This window comes from Triticum dicoccoides, chromosome 7B (assembly GCF_002162155.2).
Source record: "Triticum dicoccoides isolate Atlit2015 ecotype Zavitan chromosome 7B, WEW_v2.0, whole genome shotgun sequence".
In the NCBI taxonomy this organism is placed as follows: domain Eukaryota; kingdom Viridiplantae; phylum Streptophyta; class Magnoliopsida; order Poales; family Poaceae; genus Triticum; species Triticum dicoccoides.
In genome coordinates, this window is record NC_041393.1 from 764,228,002 (window position 1) to 764,241,406 (window position 13,405).

Below are 13,405 nucleotides of genomic sequence, written 5' to 3' on the forward strand. Positions count from 1 at the left end.
AATCACAATGGTAAGATCCACTTTACAGCTAAAGAAATAACCAACCAATGCCATCCTTTATAAATTACACACCATTGCCATTACGTAAAACCTTATGGCCATACATAATTTCCCTCACGTCTAGCTAAAAGAATCAAGTGTCCACGTAAAAAAAAAAAAAGAATCACCCGTCCTCTAGAGAAAGAAATCACGTGTCCAAGTAAAAAGAAAAAATCACCCGTCCATCTAGCTAAAGAAAATCACGTGTCCATGTCACACAAAAAATCCGCTCTTACCTGTCCGGGTCATAAAAGAGCATTAGTCCATCTAGCTAATGAAAATCACATGTCCAGGCCAAAAAAAAAAAGAGAAAGAATCACCCAACCAGATTTTTTTGCATAAGTACATCCATCAGGTGCATACGTACATGTACATATGTTGCATTGTCTTTCCGGCCGGCCGGGAGCAAATCAATCATTAGCTTGGTTATATGTTACATAAGAGGGGAATCCATTTCTTTGATTCATGTGTGTATATGTACGTGTTGAGCCTGGGCAAAAATAATCAGCTAGCATGGCTAGCTTTGCATCGTAGGAACCGGTCAGTTTTGACGCCTCTTGTGTATGTGTGCGTTGAGCAAGATCAATCCTGGGTATTTATCATAGCTACTAGATCGGTAACGCGCCTTGGCGCGAGGGTGCCGGTCCTAACGACTTGGGCAAGCGGATAAATATCAAACGCATGTTCATGAGAAAGAACAACTAATTTTCGGGTTTAAGAGAAAGAACAAACATTCACTCTGTAGTCTGTACCAGAAGTATGGCATCATAAGTTTAGCACGGTCATGATATTACAATAGCTAATTGCATTTAATCCGCCCCATGAGCAAGGTAGCATCAAGTTCAGTATGGACATCAGTGAGATTACAAAAACTAATTAGATATAAGTTCAATAGTAAATGTAGGAAAATGAGATTGCAAATGCAAGACCAAATGGCAGTGAAGACAGGAAAACTATGCGAAGTCATAGTTAGGCATACTAATGCTTGGTTCAACTGCCTTTTCGATTAACTCCATGAGTGCCATTCCATATGACCAGATGTGAATAGTTTGTGAGATAGATGAACCATAAAATGTTCTTTTATAGACAATGCACTTCTGATTTTGTACCTTAGCCTTTTAAAGCGTATGGACAGTGAGCGATGGTTTCCCCTTTTAATCTTGAAGGCGAAGACACGTATCTGATATTCTTTCATCACTGCCGCCTCAACAAAGTCTGGCCAATTGGTTTATTCTTTGATCCCCCTTTTATAGACCGGATCACAAATCAAAATAGTACCAACTGCAACAAAAGCAAGATGTAGTCATTGATGTGCATTCATGGCAATGCAGGAAGAGAATCGGGAGCGCGCCTTGGCGCGAGGGTACCGATCCAACGCTTTGGCCAAACAGGTAATGCTCAAGTTGGTAAGAATCCTCATTTAGCATATGTATTCAAACAAGAAAACAAAATAAAAGAAAAAAGAAACATCAGATATGCTGGTCCCAACGATGTGGTCAAGCAGGTAATGATCGTTTAGTAGGAAGTGCAGCATGCCACAGCCCTGCCAAGGTTTAGAACAACACCATAATAATAAGTTCGTTGGCAACCTTCCGAGAATGACAAATATACAAAAGACGCCTTGACACTGACATCTACTTACAAAAGATAGCGTATTTCCTAATTTCTTAAATAATTTGAATCAACAAAACAGAAGTTTCCAGAAAAAGATTGACATAGAATCCCAAACAACAATCGACAAAAAATGGAAGTTTGAGCTAGAAGAACCAAAAAAAATTAACGCTGAACTGCACACACAAAAATGTATTGTCTCAGACTGCTCTTCTTACTTACTCCCTCCGTTTCAAAATAGATGACCCAACTTTATACTAACTTTGTACTTAGGTTGAGTCATCTATTTTGGAACGGAGGGAGTAGTTGAAATTGCATATCGATTGAGAAACAAAGGCCACTTCTAAATTTACTTATATCTCCATGATATATTGTTGATCCCCTAATTCATTATGCGGACATCGGTTACGGTTCATGGTTCAGTACGTTATTGGAAAATTATTTAGACGAATCAAATCTAGAGAACTTCTAAGAACACACAAATTAACAAAAAATGGAGTGGAAGAAACAATCCGCCCATATCGATAAAAAGGGCGTGCGTGGTAGCAGCGATGGCGACGACCTCATGTTTTGCAAACCAGAAAATGACATGTATTCTCAAGCATATTCAGAAAGAGGATCAAATAAAAGTATGTGTGTACTTCAGAGATAATTACCTTGAGAAAGTTGTGGTATGGACGGGGAGTTGATGGTCCCATGATCTAGATGTAGAGCAGCGGGGAGATGATGCTACTTCGGGATGGCAGCCCCGCACTGCTGGAAGGGGAACCAGAGCCTCGAGCTTCCGACGCTGCTAGCTGCCACCTTATTCAAACATTGATAACTAAAGTCACATTAGTATTAACTTGTAAATAATTAGGAACAAATAATAGGTGGATGCAAATACGAATCAGGAACAGGAACGAAACAGCTTAACTGGATGCGAATTAGAATGCTTTTACTCTGTATGCATCAAAAGAGTCTCTTGTGGTCTAGAAGCTTAGTGAATAAGCTCACAGAAGTAGCACATGATTGTTTTATGTAGTGAGAAAAAAATTAAGCTCACAAAAGACCAATAAGGAGGAAGAATACAGGAGATTACAAACAAAAAAGCTTCATTTTCAAGTGAAAGGCATGAGCCTTAAGCATGATATAAACACCAATTTATATGAATCATGCCAAAGATTCTGTTGCACAATCAGTCACGACCTCGATATGATTTTGACAATATGGATCATACCCTATGGACCATGGACCATGAATTATGGAAATCACACCACACAAATATAAATTATCAAGACAGAGGTAATACAACATTTTTTGGAAGTATTTCCAATCCTAGTGGAATATTACCAATCTAAACCATCACAACACATGGATAACAACATGCATATGGGCCTTTACCTTTTGTGCATCTTCCAAAAGTAGATTAAGTTACTGAGATAGCTACCTTTTGTGAATCTTTGTGTACATGGAAAATTCTCTCAGTGCTCAACTGGGTTTATCACTACAAATAAAAACTAAAAATGCCATTGACACAACAACAGCAAGGATACTATTAACATACAACCTGGGTAGGTACGTAACAACAACAAAGCATGTCCTATTTAATCCAGCAAGCATCACCTAAGTAAGTGCAACACAACCTCCAGGCATAAGATCAACTCTAATTAAGGCTAACAGGAATGAAGAAGATATATCACTTTATTAGGTTTCATTGCGGAGGCAATCACAGCATGAACGCCGAGATGGAGGCTAGATGAGGATGTAAAGCATTCATCCATGAATAAGCTACATTCAAAAGATTCGGTAATTACCAAAAAGTTAAACGTACAATATGAGCATATATCATACATCTTGAGGTAAAGCACCATGAAGCGAGCATATAGTCATACTCTTGATTACAATCAATGGTTTCATTGATCCTATTATGCGCAGGTCAATACGGAAGGAACCAAATCAGTCAACAGAGTGTATTTCTGAAGAAATGTTTACCCTATTTTTACAGAGATGCAGAGGGAGAGAGGGAGACGGCCTGAATCTCAATGTTTGTACCTGGTAGAGGAGCTTCTGGAGGATGAGGTCTGTGACATCCATAATGGTGTGGAGGCGGCCAGAGAGGAAGAAGAACATGCGGTTTGTGCTTGCCGAGGTTAGCATGTGGAATCCTGCAGAAATGCGTTGCTAAACATCATAAGATTTACCAAAGGTCTGTTAAAGAACTTCCCAAACTGCAGACTTGAGCCTAAACATCTATATCATGTGCATGCAAAAGAATGGCTTAATGATGCGGTTATGTTTTTCTATCTTCCAATGTATTACTTGATCGTTCAGGAATTAACCAGTCCAACAATCGGGCAAAACTTATTAAAAAAAATCAAAGGAACATAACATGGAGGATCTTACAACCTGGTAGACTTAACTGGGCAGTTCCCGACGGTAGTCTTCAACCTTTGAGCCGCAGAACGGAATATCGAATTGAGATTTTTGCCAAAATTATTCATTTCAGAAGCTCGGTCACTACTAAAAGAAATTTATATAAAAAAATCATCACAAGTCAAGAAAAGAGGAATCATGGTTTCTAGATCCGAGAGAAGAAACATATCCTTGTTTACTGTTCTAACAAAAAACATAGATGGAAATCTTAGATATTCTAAACCTAAATCTTGGTGACATCCAAATATAACATATATCAAAATGTAAATATTTTCAAGGACATGCAAATTTGACCACATATCGTCCTAACTCCTAATAGTGGAGACAAGTGGAGACACGACTGGTATAAGCAGGTAGTATTTTTATCTCATTTAGTGGTATTAAAATGAACCTAGTCTATATGGTGGTATTATCCCAAAATGGTTTTTTTTTCGTGCGGTACCAAACCAATTTTCTATATAATGCAGCTAATACCTTTCATATTGGTGTAAATAGAGAAACCGAGTTAAATCAGCTAGGGATTCCTAAGAGCGCTCTGTTATGTTCAACGACACATATCAAATGATCCCAAGTAAGAATAAGAAAGTTGTGGAATGTCAAAAGATCCATGTAGGAATGAAAATACAACAACTAATTAGTGATTAACTTCTTGAATTAACTTAATGTAGGCTTGCTTAACAAAATCCAGGCAGCAGGAGCCTCTTAAATGGAACGGTCCCTGTCATTGCCCTGAAAACAATAGACCAAGTTTAGTTCTTAAGATATTATATATGATGAACACTAACATACTACAGAAAATGTGACACTACTTCGTTGTCCACTCGCGTCCACTCATCAACTGCCTGCCCAGCCGCACAGAAACCAGCAAGCTCATCACTACCCTCACCCAAACATTTATTACCATTCATATCGAAGCACATCACATCGGCATTGCGCCATGTCTCAAGAACCTCTGGACATAAGAAGGAAAATCTTTGCATAAGCTAACCTGTATGCTTCTTGGAGATGCACATCAATTAACCAATTGAAGGAATTCTCAGTAAGTACTACTACCCCTCATCTCATCTTTCAGTCTGCAAAATAAGAGGCAATCGAGCTTGAGAAAGAGATGGACTTGTAGGCCATCGGCGGTCGCTATGACGAATTTGCTCAAGAGCTGGCCAACCCTGGGTACGACAAATTCAACAATCAGCACTCCGTATAAAATAGTCTGAAGAGGCTTATCTCTCTGCAGGAATTAAGTAAGGAGACAGTCATACCATACACTTTGTAGAGTTCTACGATTCTGCTGTCCTACTTGACGACAGGCCGTCCTTCTGATCCAACTTTCAGCTCAAGCAATACCTAATTTGATCACATCCAAGTTTTAATTCCATCAACTGCAATTTCTGATCCAACAAAATTTGATTCCATCACCCGCAATTTTTGATCCAACAGATTTGGGAAGCCCAAGACGGTACCTTCCAGCTCCAGGGGAGAGGGAAGGGAGGCGCCGGTGCCACGCTGGTGAGACCCTTCGACCATAGCCGCGTCCACGGAACCACGACTTCGGCAGAGAAAACGGACGGCACAAATCAAGGGCCGTACTCAGACTCCAGACCAGCTACAACACGGTTAACGGAATCAGTCACACACGCGCGCGCACACACAGAGACAAAGAGGAGGGACAGGGAAGCACGACCTCGAGGCGGACGACAGTGAGCTCGCCCACCAAACCCAGGATGTGGTGTCATGCAATCTTTTTGAACTCAGATCTTCTGCATAAAGTGATTCATATTAAAAAAAAGCATATATATACCAATTAATTAGATAGCAGAATCCCAAATTATCTTGAATCAACCCATTGATAGGCACACCAAACTGAACCGAGTAAAAAAAGCATATATATACCAATCAATTAGATAGCAGAATCACAAATTATCTTGAATCAACCCATTGATAGGCACACCAAACTGAATCTAGTAAGAAAAATGCAGACAACTAAATAGTATCTCTTTCATACATGGAAGAACCAGAGGCATCAAATCACATAAACTTAGCAGACAACCTTGCTCCATGAAAAGTAGGGCTCATAAGAGGCTAGGGAATCGATTAATACCTACGGAGCAGTGGCTACCTTGACGTACGTCCCTCTGGAGCTGCTCCACACACACATACACTGACTTATATGTCGAGCTGTTGAAAAGAAGGGATCAAAACAGAGAGAGGGAGGAAATGGGGGAAGTGGAGAGGGCACTCACCTCCACCTTCGCACGACGGATCTGAGGCGCCTCACCTCGAGAAGTCTTCTTCCTGGAGGTGCACGAACGCGAGGACGACGGTCCCGCGCTCCTCCAGTCGATGGCGACGCCTGGACAGTGGCCAGGAGGCGATGCAGTGCGCGAAAGTTCGGACGGGGTCGGGGAGGACCAACCGGAGGTGCAGGCGCAGCGCGGGCGTTGATGGCGACGCTGTGGACCGGCGACCGTAGCGCTAGGGTTAGCCGGGGCCGCGCTTAGAGGGGAGGCACGTCAGGTCAACGCGGTGGAGAAGGAGCAGTGTGACGAGATGAGCTCGTGGATGTGCTGTATGGCGGCGGACCTCGCCGGAGTTGGCCGTGGTGGTGACGGCAGGGGGGAATACACACACACACAGAGAGAGGGAGAGAGAGGACGACCAGGAGGCAATGTAGTGTGTGAGGGCGACCAGAGGAGAGGGGGACGGGAGGGCGGGCTCGCCGTCGGGCGATAGGGGGCGGCGGCCACGGTGGAAGGGGAGGGGGCGGCGGCCATGGTGGAAGGGGAGGGGGCGGCGGCGATGGTGGAAGCCTGGAAGGGGAGGCGGCGGCGGCTAAACAGAAAGAGGAGAAGCCGATTGGGGAGAAGCGGATGGGAGTTGGGTTTATATACCTCGTAGCGAAATTACGAAAATACCCTCGGCGGGGCACGAGAATAACGGCGGTGGCACAAGATATTTTCGGTGGTGAGCTAAACTGTTCATTGCAATAGTGTCGCAGGCTCCATCCGGCGGTCCAGATCGTCTAGGAGAGAGATCCAAGGGTCGGAAACGCATCAAGCAAATTGATCCAACGGCCAGAAGTCGCTAATCGCTGTGAGAGCCCGGGAAGCGTCTGAATCCTTATTTCTTGATGTGCATACTGTAATCTGAAAGAACCATATAGCCATGCACGTATGAATTAAAGCATATGAAAAAGAATTGTGCTTAAATAATGTTTTGTTAAATATGGAGAGACTTGGGCCAAATTTCCGCTAACATGCTAATGAAAAAGAGAAATCAAACAAACCAAAAGCTCAAAATTCACCGGTTCTAAATGGTCCACTCAAAATTTACTGGAACAGATAATTCTGCAAAATAAAACCGATTTCTCTTCCAAACTTAGGTATATTATCTATTACCGTCTAGCAATTATCAGTTGTATCTATCTATACACATACCATTTGGGTAGAACACAAGTTGGTTTTCCACATTACTATGAGTGCATCCTGGACAGAGAAAAAAAAGTCAAACCTAGGGAAGATCAAAGTAATCGAGATTTATGGAGCAAGTAGATGATGGAGCATGCATACGCATGGGTGCCGTTCTAAACAGTGGCTATAGAACCAGGTGTACGTACACATTGAGATCGAAGAGACATCTTAGGATCGGTAACAGGAGCATCTACACCTATGATGGCAAGGACAGGCCGTATACATCCCCGGAGATTTCAACCGGGAATGATATAATTCCAGTTTCAAGTAGTTACATTCTCATGCCACTTGATTTCTAATATCTTACTAATCTCACCCTTCACCAAAATTCATGGCAACATGATAGAACGGCTGGCAACGAGGACCGATGGGGACATCCAAAGTATCCAATCAGCTAGAGAAGGCCATGCAACACATACTACTTCTCTATATATCAAAATGTTCTCATGAAAACAAACTATGTATCTGCACCATCATCGGTTTTCTCACACAATGTCGGCATGTTCTATTGTACAACATATAATAGTTCCACAATACAATGCAAGTTCATCATTTAATTATCATATTTAGGAATATATGAGACATAAATTTGTATGTAGTTGAGCACCAAAGACCTCATTATAACTACTTTGACTGAATCACCTCCACTATGGTAATTGACAAACAAAGAAAAATATTCTTCGATCGGTTGTGGTACACATGAGTTGTACTGGGTTTTTTATTCGTGAATGTAATACTCAATTTTGACTTATTCTAAAGTGTACACATATAATAGCATCCAAGTAAAGGTTCTAATTCTTCATATTGCAAGACTACACGAAACACAATAATATGACTATACCATGATGTTTAATATCTTTCAAAGGTCTAACAAAATTAAAATCCCCAAAAAATTCATTGGTAGACTTGAAAATTTTCAATAAAATATTATTACATCTTGGTGTGAAATGATAAATTTACATTAATCCTTATTAATGAGGTTCTGATTTATTATTACTAATAATTATGTATTACAAAAATAATGAATGATAATTAAATATTTGAATGGATTCGAGAATATTTGTAGTCTCATACTATATAAGAAGTTTAAGGATAGAATATGAAAAAGGTTTCAAAGGCGTTGCCCGCGCATCGAGCGGGCCACTTTCCTAGTTGATAGAAAAGCGAATAATTATGAGATTATCTAGGCATGATCATGTATATAGGCATCACGTCCGCAACAAGTAGACCGACTCCTACCTGCATCTACTACTATTACTCCACACATCGACCGACTCTTGCCTGCATCTAGAGTATTAAGTTCATAAAGAACAGAGTAACGCATTAAGCAAGATGACATGATGTAGAGGGATAAACTCAAGCAATATGATATAAACCCCATCTTGTTATCCTCGATGGCAACAATACAATACGTGCCTTGCTGCCCCTGCTGTCACTGGGAAAGGACACCGCAAGATTGAACCCAAAGCTAAGCACTTCTCCCATGGCAAGAAAGATCAATCTAGTAGGCCAAACCAAACTGATAATTCGAAGAGACTTGCAAAGATAACTCAATCATAAATAAAAGAATTCAGAGAAGATTCAAATATTATTCATAGATAAACTTGATCATAAACCCACAATTCATCGGATCTCGACAAACACACCGCAAAATGAGTTTACATCGAATAGATCTCCACAAGAGAGGGGGAGAAGATTGTATTGAGATCCAAAAAGAGAGAAGAAGCCATCTAGCTAATAACTATGGACCCGTAGGTCTGTGGTAAACTACTCACAACTCATCGGAGGGGCAAGGATGTTGATGTAGAAGCCCTCCGTGGTTGATTCCCCCTCCGGCAGAGTGCCGGCGAAGGCTCCAAGATGAGATCTCGCGGATACAGAAGGTTACGGTGGTGGAAATTGTGTTTCATTGGCTCCCTGGATGTTTTCGGGGTACGTAGGCTTATATAGGAGGAAGAAGTACGTCGGTGGATGCCCGAGGGGCCCACGAGACAAGGGGGGCGCGCCTATAGGGGGGCGCCCTCCTATCTCGTGGAGGCCTCGGCTGCTTCTTGACTTGCACTCCAAGTCCTTTGCATCACGTTCGTTCCAAAAATCACGCTCCCAAATGTTTCATTCCGTTTGGACTCCGTTTGATATTCCTTTTCTTCGAAATACTAAAATAGGCAATAAAAACAGCAATATGGGCTGGGCCTCCTGTTAGTAGGTTAGTCCCAAAAATGATGTAAATGTGTAAAATAAAGCCCATAAACATCCAAAAGGGGTAATATAATAGCATGGAACAATAAAAAATTATAGATACGTTGGAGACGTATCAAGCATCCCCAAGCTTAATTCCTGCTCGTCCTCGAGTAGGTAAATGATAAAAAGGGAATTTTTGATGTGGAATGCTACCTAGCATAATTCTTAATGTAATTTTCTTTATTGTGGCATGAATGTTCAGATCCAAATGATTCAAAATAAAAGTTCATATTGATAAAAGAAATAGTAACACTTCAAGAATACTAATCAAAGTAATCATGTCTTCTCAAAATAACATGGCAAAAGAAAGTTCATCCCTAGAAAATCATATAGTTAGGCTATGCTTCATTTTCGTCACACAAAGATGTTCCCAACTTCTATACCCCCGATGACAAGCCAAGCAATTGTTTCATACTTAAATAATCTCAAACTTTTTCAACCTTCACGCAATACATGAGCGTGAACCATGGATATAGCACTATGGGTGGAATAGAATATGATGATGGAGATTGTGTGGAAAATACAAAAAAGTAGAAAGTCTCACATTTACGAGGATAATCAATGGGCTATGGAGATGCCCATCAATTGATGTCAACATGAGGAGTAGCGATTGTCATGCAACGAATGCACTAGAGCTATGAATGAATGCTCAACAAAAGAAAACTAGTGGGTGTGCATCCAACTTGCTTGCTCACGAAGACCTAGGGCATTTGAGGAAGCAAATCGTAGGAATATACAAGCCAAGTTCTATAATGAAATATTCCCACTAGTATGAAAAAGACAATTTATGAGACTCACTATATGAAAAACATGGTGCTACTATGAAGCACAATATATGAGACTCACCACATGAAGAACAAGGTGCTAATTTGAAGCACAAGTGTGGAAAAAAAGAGATAGTAACATTGCCCTTTTTATTTACTTTTTTTTCCTTTTTCTTTTTTTTTCTTTTTTTTGGGCCTTTCTTTTTTGTTTCTTTTGGCCTTTCTTCTTTTTTCTTTTTTTTCTTTTTGGGCAATGCTCTAATAATGATGATCATCACACTTCTATTGCTTACAACATATGAATTACAACTCGAAACTAGAACAAGATATGACTCTATATGAATGCCTCCGGTGGTGTTCCGGGATGGTGCAATGAATCAAGAGTGACATGTATGAAAAATAATGCATGGTGGCTTTGCCACAAATACGATGTCAACTACATGACCATGCAATGGCAATATGACAAAAGTAAAGTATGTCTTGATGATGATGAACGGAATGGTGGAAAGTTGCATGGCAATATATCTCGGAATGGCTATGGAAATGCCATAATAGGTAGGTATGGTGGCTGTTTTGAGGAAGATATAAGGAGGTTTATGTGTGATAGAGCGTATCGTATCACGGGGTTTGGATGCACCGGTGAAGTTTGCACCAACTCTCAAGGTGAGAAAGGGCAATGCACGGTACCGAAGAGGCTAGCAATGGCGGAAAGGTAAAAGTGTGTATAATCCATGGACTCAACATTAGTCAAAAGAACTCATATACTTATTGCAAAAATTTAGAAGTCATCAAAAATAAGCATTACGCGCATGCTCCTAGGGGGATAGATTGGTAGGAAAATACCACCGCTTGTCACCGCTACTCATAAGGATGCACAAGCCAGGTACACTTCATGTTTCAAATTTGTGACACAACTTTAACCATACGTGCATGCTACGGGACTTGCTAACTTCAACACAAGCATTCTTTAAATTCAATCACCCAACTATCATGACTTTAATATCACTACCTCCATATCTCAAAACAATTATCAAGTATTAAATTGATCATAGCATCCAATTCACTTCTTATGATAGTTTTTATTATACCCAACTTGGATGCCTACGATTCTAGGACCAATTTTATAACCATAGAGAATATCATGTTGTTCTAAAAGACTCTCAAAAATATATAAGTGAAGCATGAGAGACTAGCAATTTCTTCAAAATTAAGTCACCACCGTGCTCTAAAAGATATAAATGAAGCACTAGAGCAAAAACTATCAAGCTCAAAACATATAAGTGAAGCACATAGAGTATTCTAGCAAATTCTAATCAAATAGGCTTCTCCCAAAAGGTGTGTACAGAAAAGATGATTGTGGTAAACTAAAAAGGAAAGACTAATATAATACACGACGCTCCAAGCAAAACACATATCATGTGGCGAATAAAAATATAGCTCCAAGTAAAGTTACCAATGAACGAAGACGAAAGAGGGGATGCCTTCCCGGGGCATCCCCAAGCTTAGGCTTTTGGCTATCCTTGAATATCTTGGGGTGCCTTGGGCATCCACATGATTAGGCTCTTGCCACTCCTTATTCCATAGTCCATAATAGCTCTACCCAAAACATGAAAACTTCACAACACAAAACTCAACAGGAAATCTTATAAGCTCCGTTAGTGTAAGAAAACAAAACCACCACATAAGGTACTTATGCTCTTGACAGAAGCCACTAGTGAAACCTATGGCCCCCGGGTCTATTCTCATCATATCAATCTCCATTACTTTATTATTTGTTTTGTTTTTACTTTGCCTTTTACTTTTCACTTTGCATCTTTATATCAAAAATACCAAAAATATTATTTATCATCTCTATCATATCCCACCCTCGTAAGTGACCGTGAAGGGATTGACAACCCCTAATCGCGTTGGTTGCGAGTAGCTATCGTTTTGTGTAGGTACGAGGGACTTGTGTGTGGTCTCCTACTGGATTGATACCTTGGTTCTCAAAAACTGAGGGAAATACTTATGCTACTTTGCTGCATCATCCTCTCCTCTTCGGGGAAATCCAACACAGTGCTCAAGAGGTAGCAGTGGCGGACGTCGTCGCTTTTACAATTACCCTCGAAGCAACCTTCCATTGAACCCCGATTCCAGCGGGCTATGCTCGTGTCTTGGTTGATGAGGTGGTGGACCCATATTCGGGGCTACAGCTTGACTTTCCTGGAGGTGACGACGAGCACACACTGGGAGAGGCCATACATCGTATCACCCTATGGAGAAAGGATTGCATCGTCTTTCGAAATCCACCGACTCTGCGTCTCCCGTCTCCTCGTCGAAGTCCGCCACTGAGTCAACAGACTCCCGCTCCTCCAAGTCCACGAATGCGTGAGCCGACTCCTCCTCGAAGTCCGCCACCATGTCAGCAGACTCCTGCTCCTCCATGTCCATGAACGCGTGAGCAGACTCCTACTTCAAGTCCGGCATAGCGTCAGTCCACTCCTCCTGTTTTAAGTCCGACACCGTGTCAGGCCACACCTCCTGCTTCAAGTCCGGACAGCATCAGGCCACTCCTCCTGCTCCAACTCAGCCACGTTAGCCGTCTCCGCCGCCTCAGCAATCACAGAAGAGACATGCCGCAGATATGGTGCGTAGCGGTACGAGTCGAGGTAGTACAGGAAGTACAGGCGGAGACAAGCGATATAAATATGGTCCAAGCCTCGCTCCTCTTCCCCAGAGGCCTTACGACATGACCGAGGAGCAAAACGATGCCATAGTGAAGGCCCAAGTGGATGCCCATTTTGGACCGGAACCGGCACCGCCGCCGAGGGAGAAAGTGCGTGAGGAAAAGATTGACCACTTCATTCATATGGCTAGACCACCAGCTCC

General features: G+C 41.5%; 1 long non-coding RNA gene across 19 annotated transcripts; it reads right to left on the reverse strand.

The window, feature by feature from the left end:
• Positions 1-1,151: 1,151 nt before the first annotated feature.
• LOC119340955 lies at positions 1,152-6,887 on the reverse strand. Of its 19 annotated transcripts, none has more exons than XR_005164774.1 (10): positions 6,306-6,887; positions 6,164-6,206; positions 5,747-5,822; positions 5,526-5,668; positions 5,325-5,409; positions 5,119-5,231; positions 4,039-5,017; positions 3,685-3,797; positions 2,307-2,454; positions 1,152-1,320 (listed from the first exon to the last, which is right to left on the reverse strand). It is a non-coding gene; the product is annotated as an uncharacterized LOC119340955 (long non-coding RNA). The 19 variants fall into 19 exon arrangements; XR_005164781.1 differs by having other exon boundaries at positions 4,053-4,152; positions 5,054-5,231; XR_005164778.1 differs by having other exon boundaries at positions 4,039-4,152; positions 5,054-5,231.
• Positions 6,888-13,405: the final 6,518 nt, after the last annotated feature.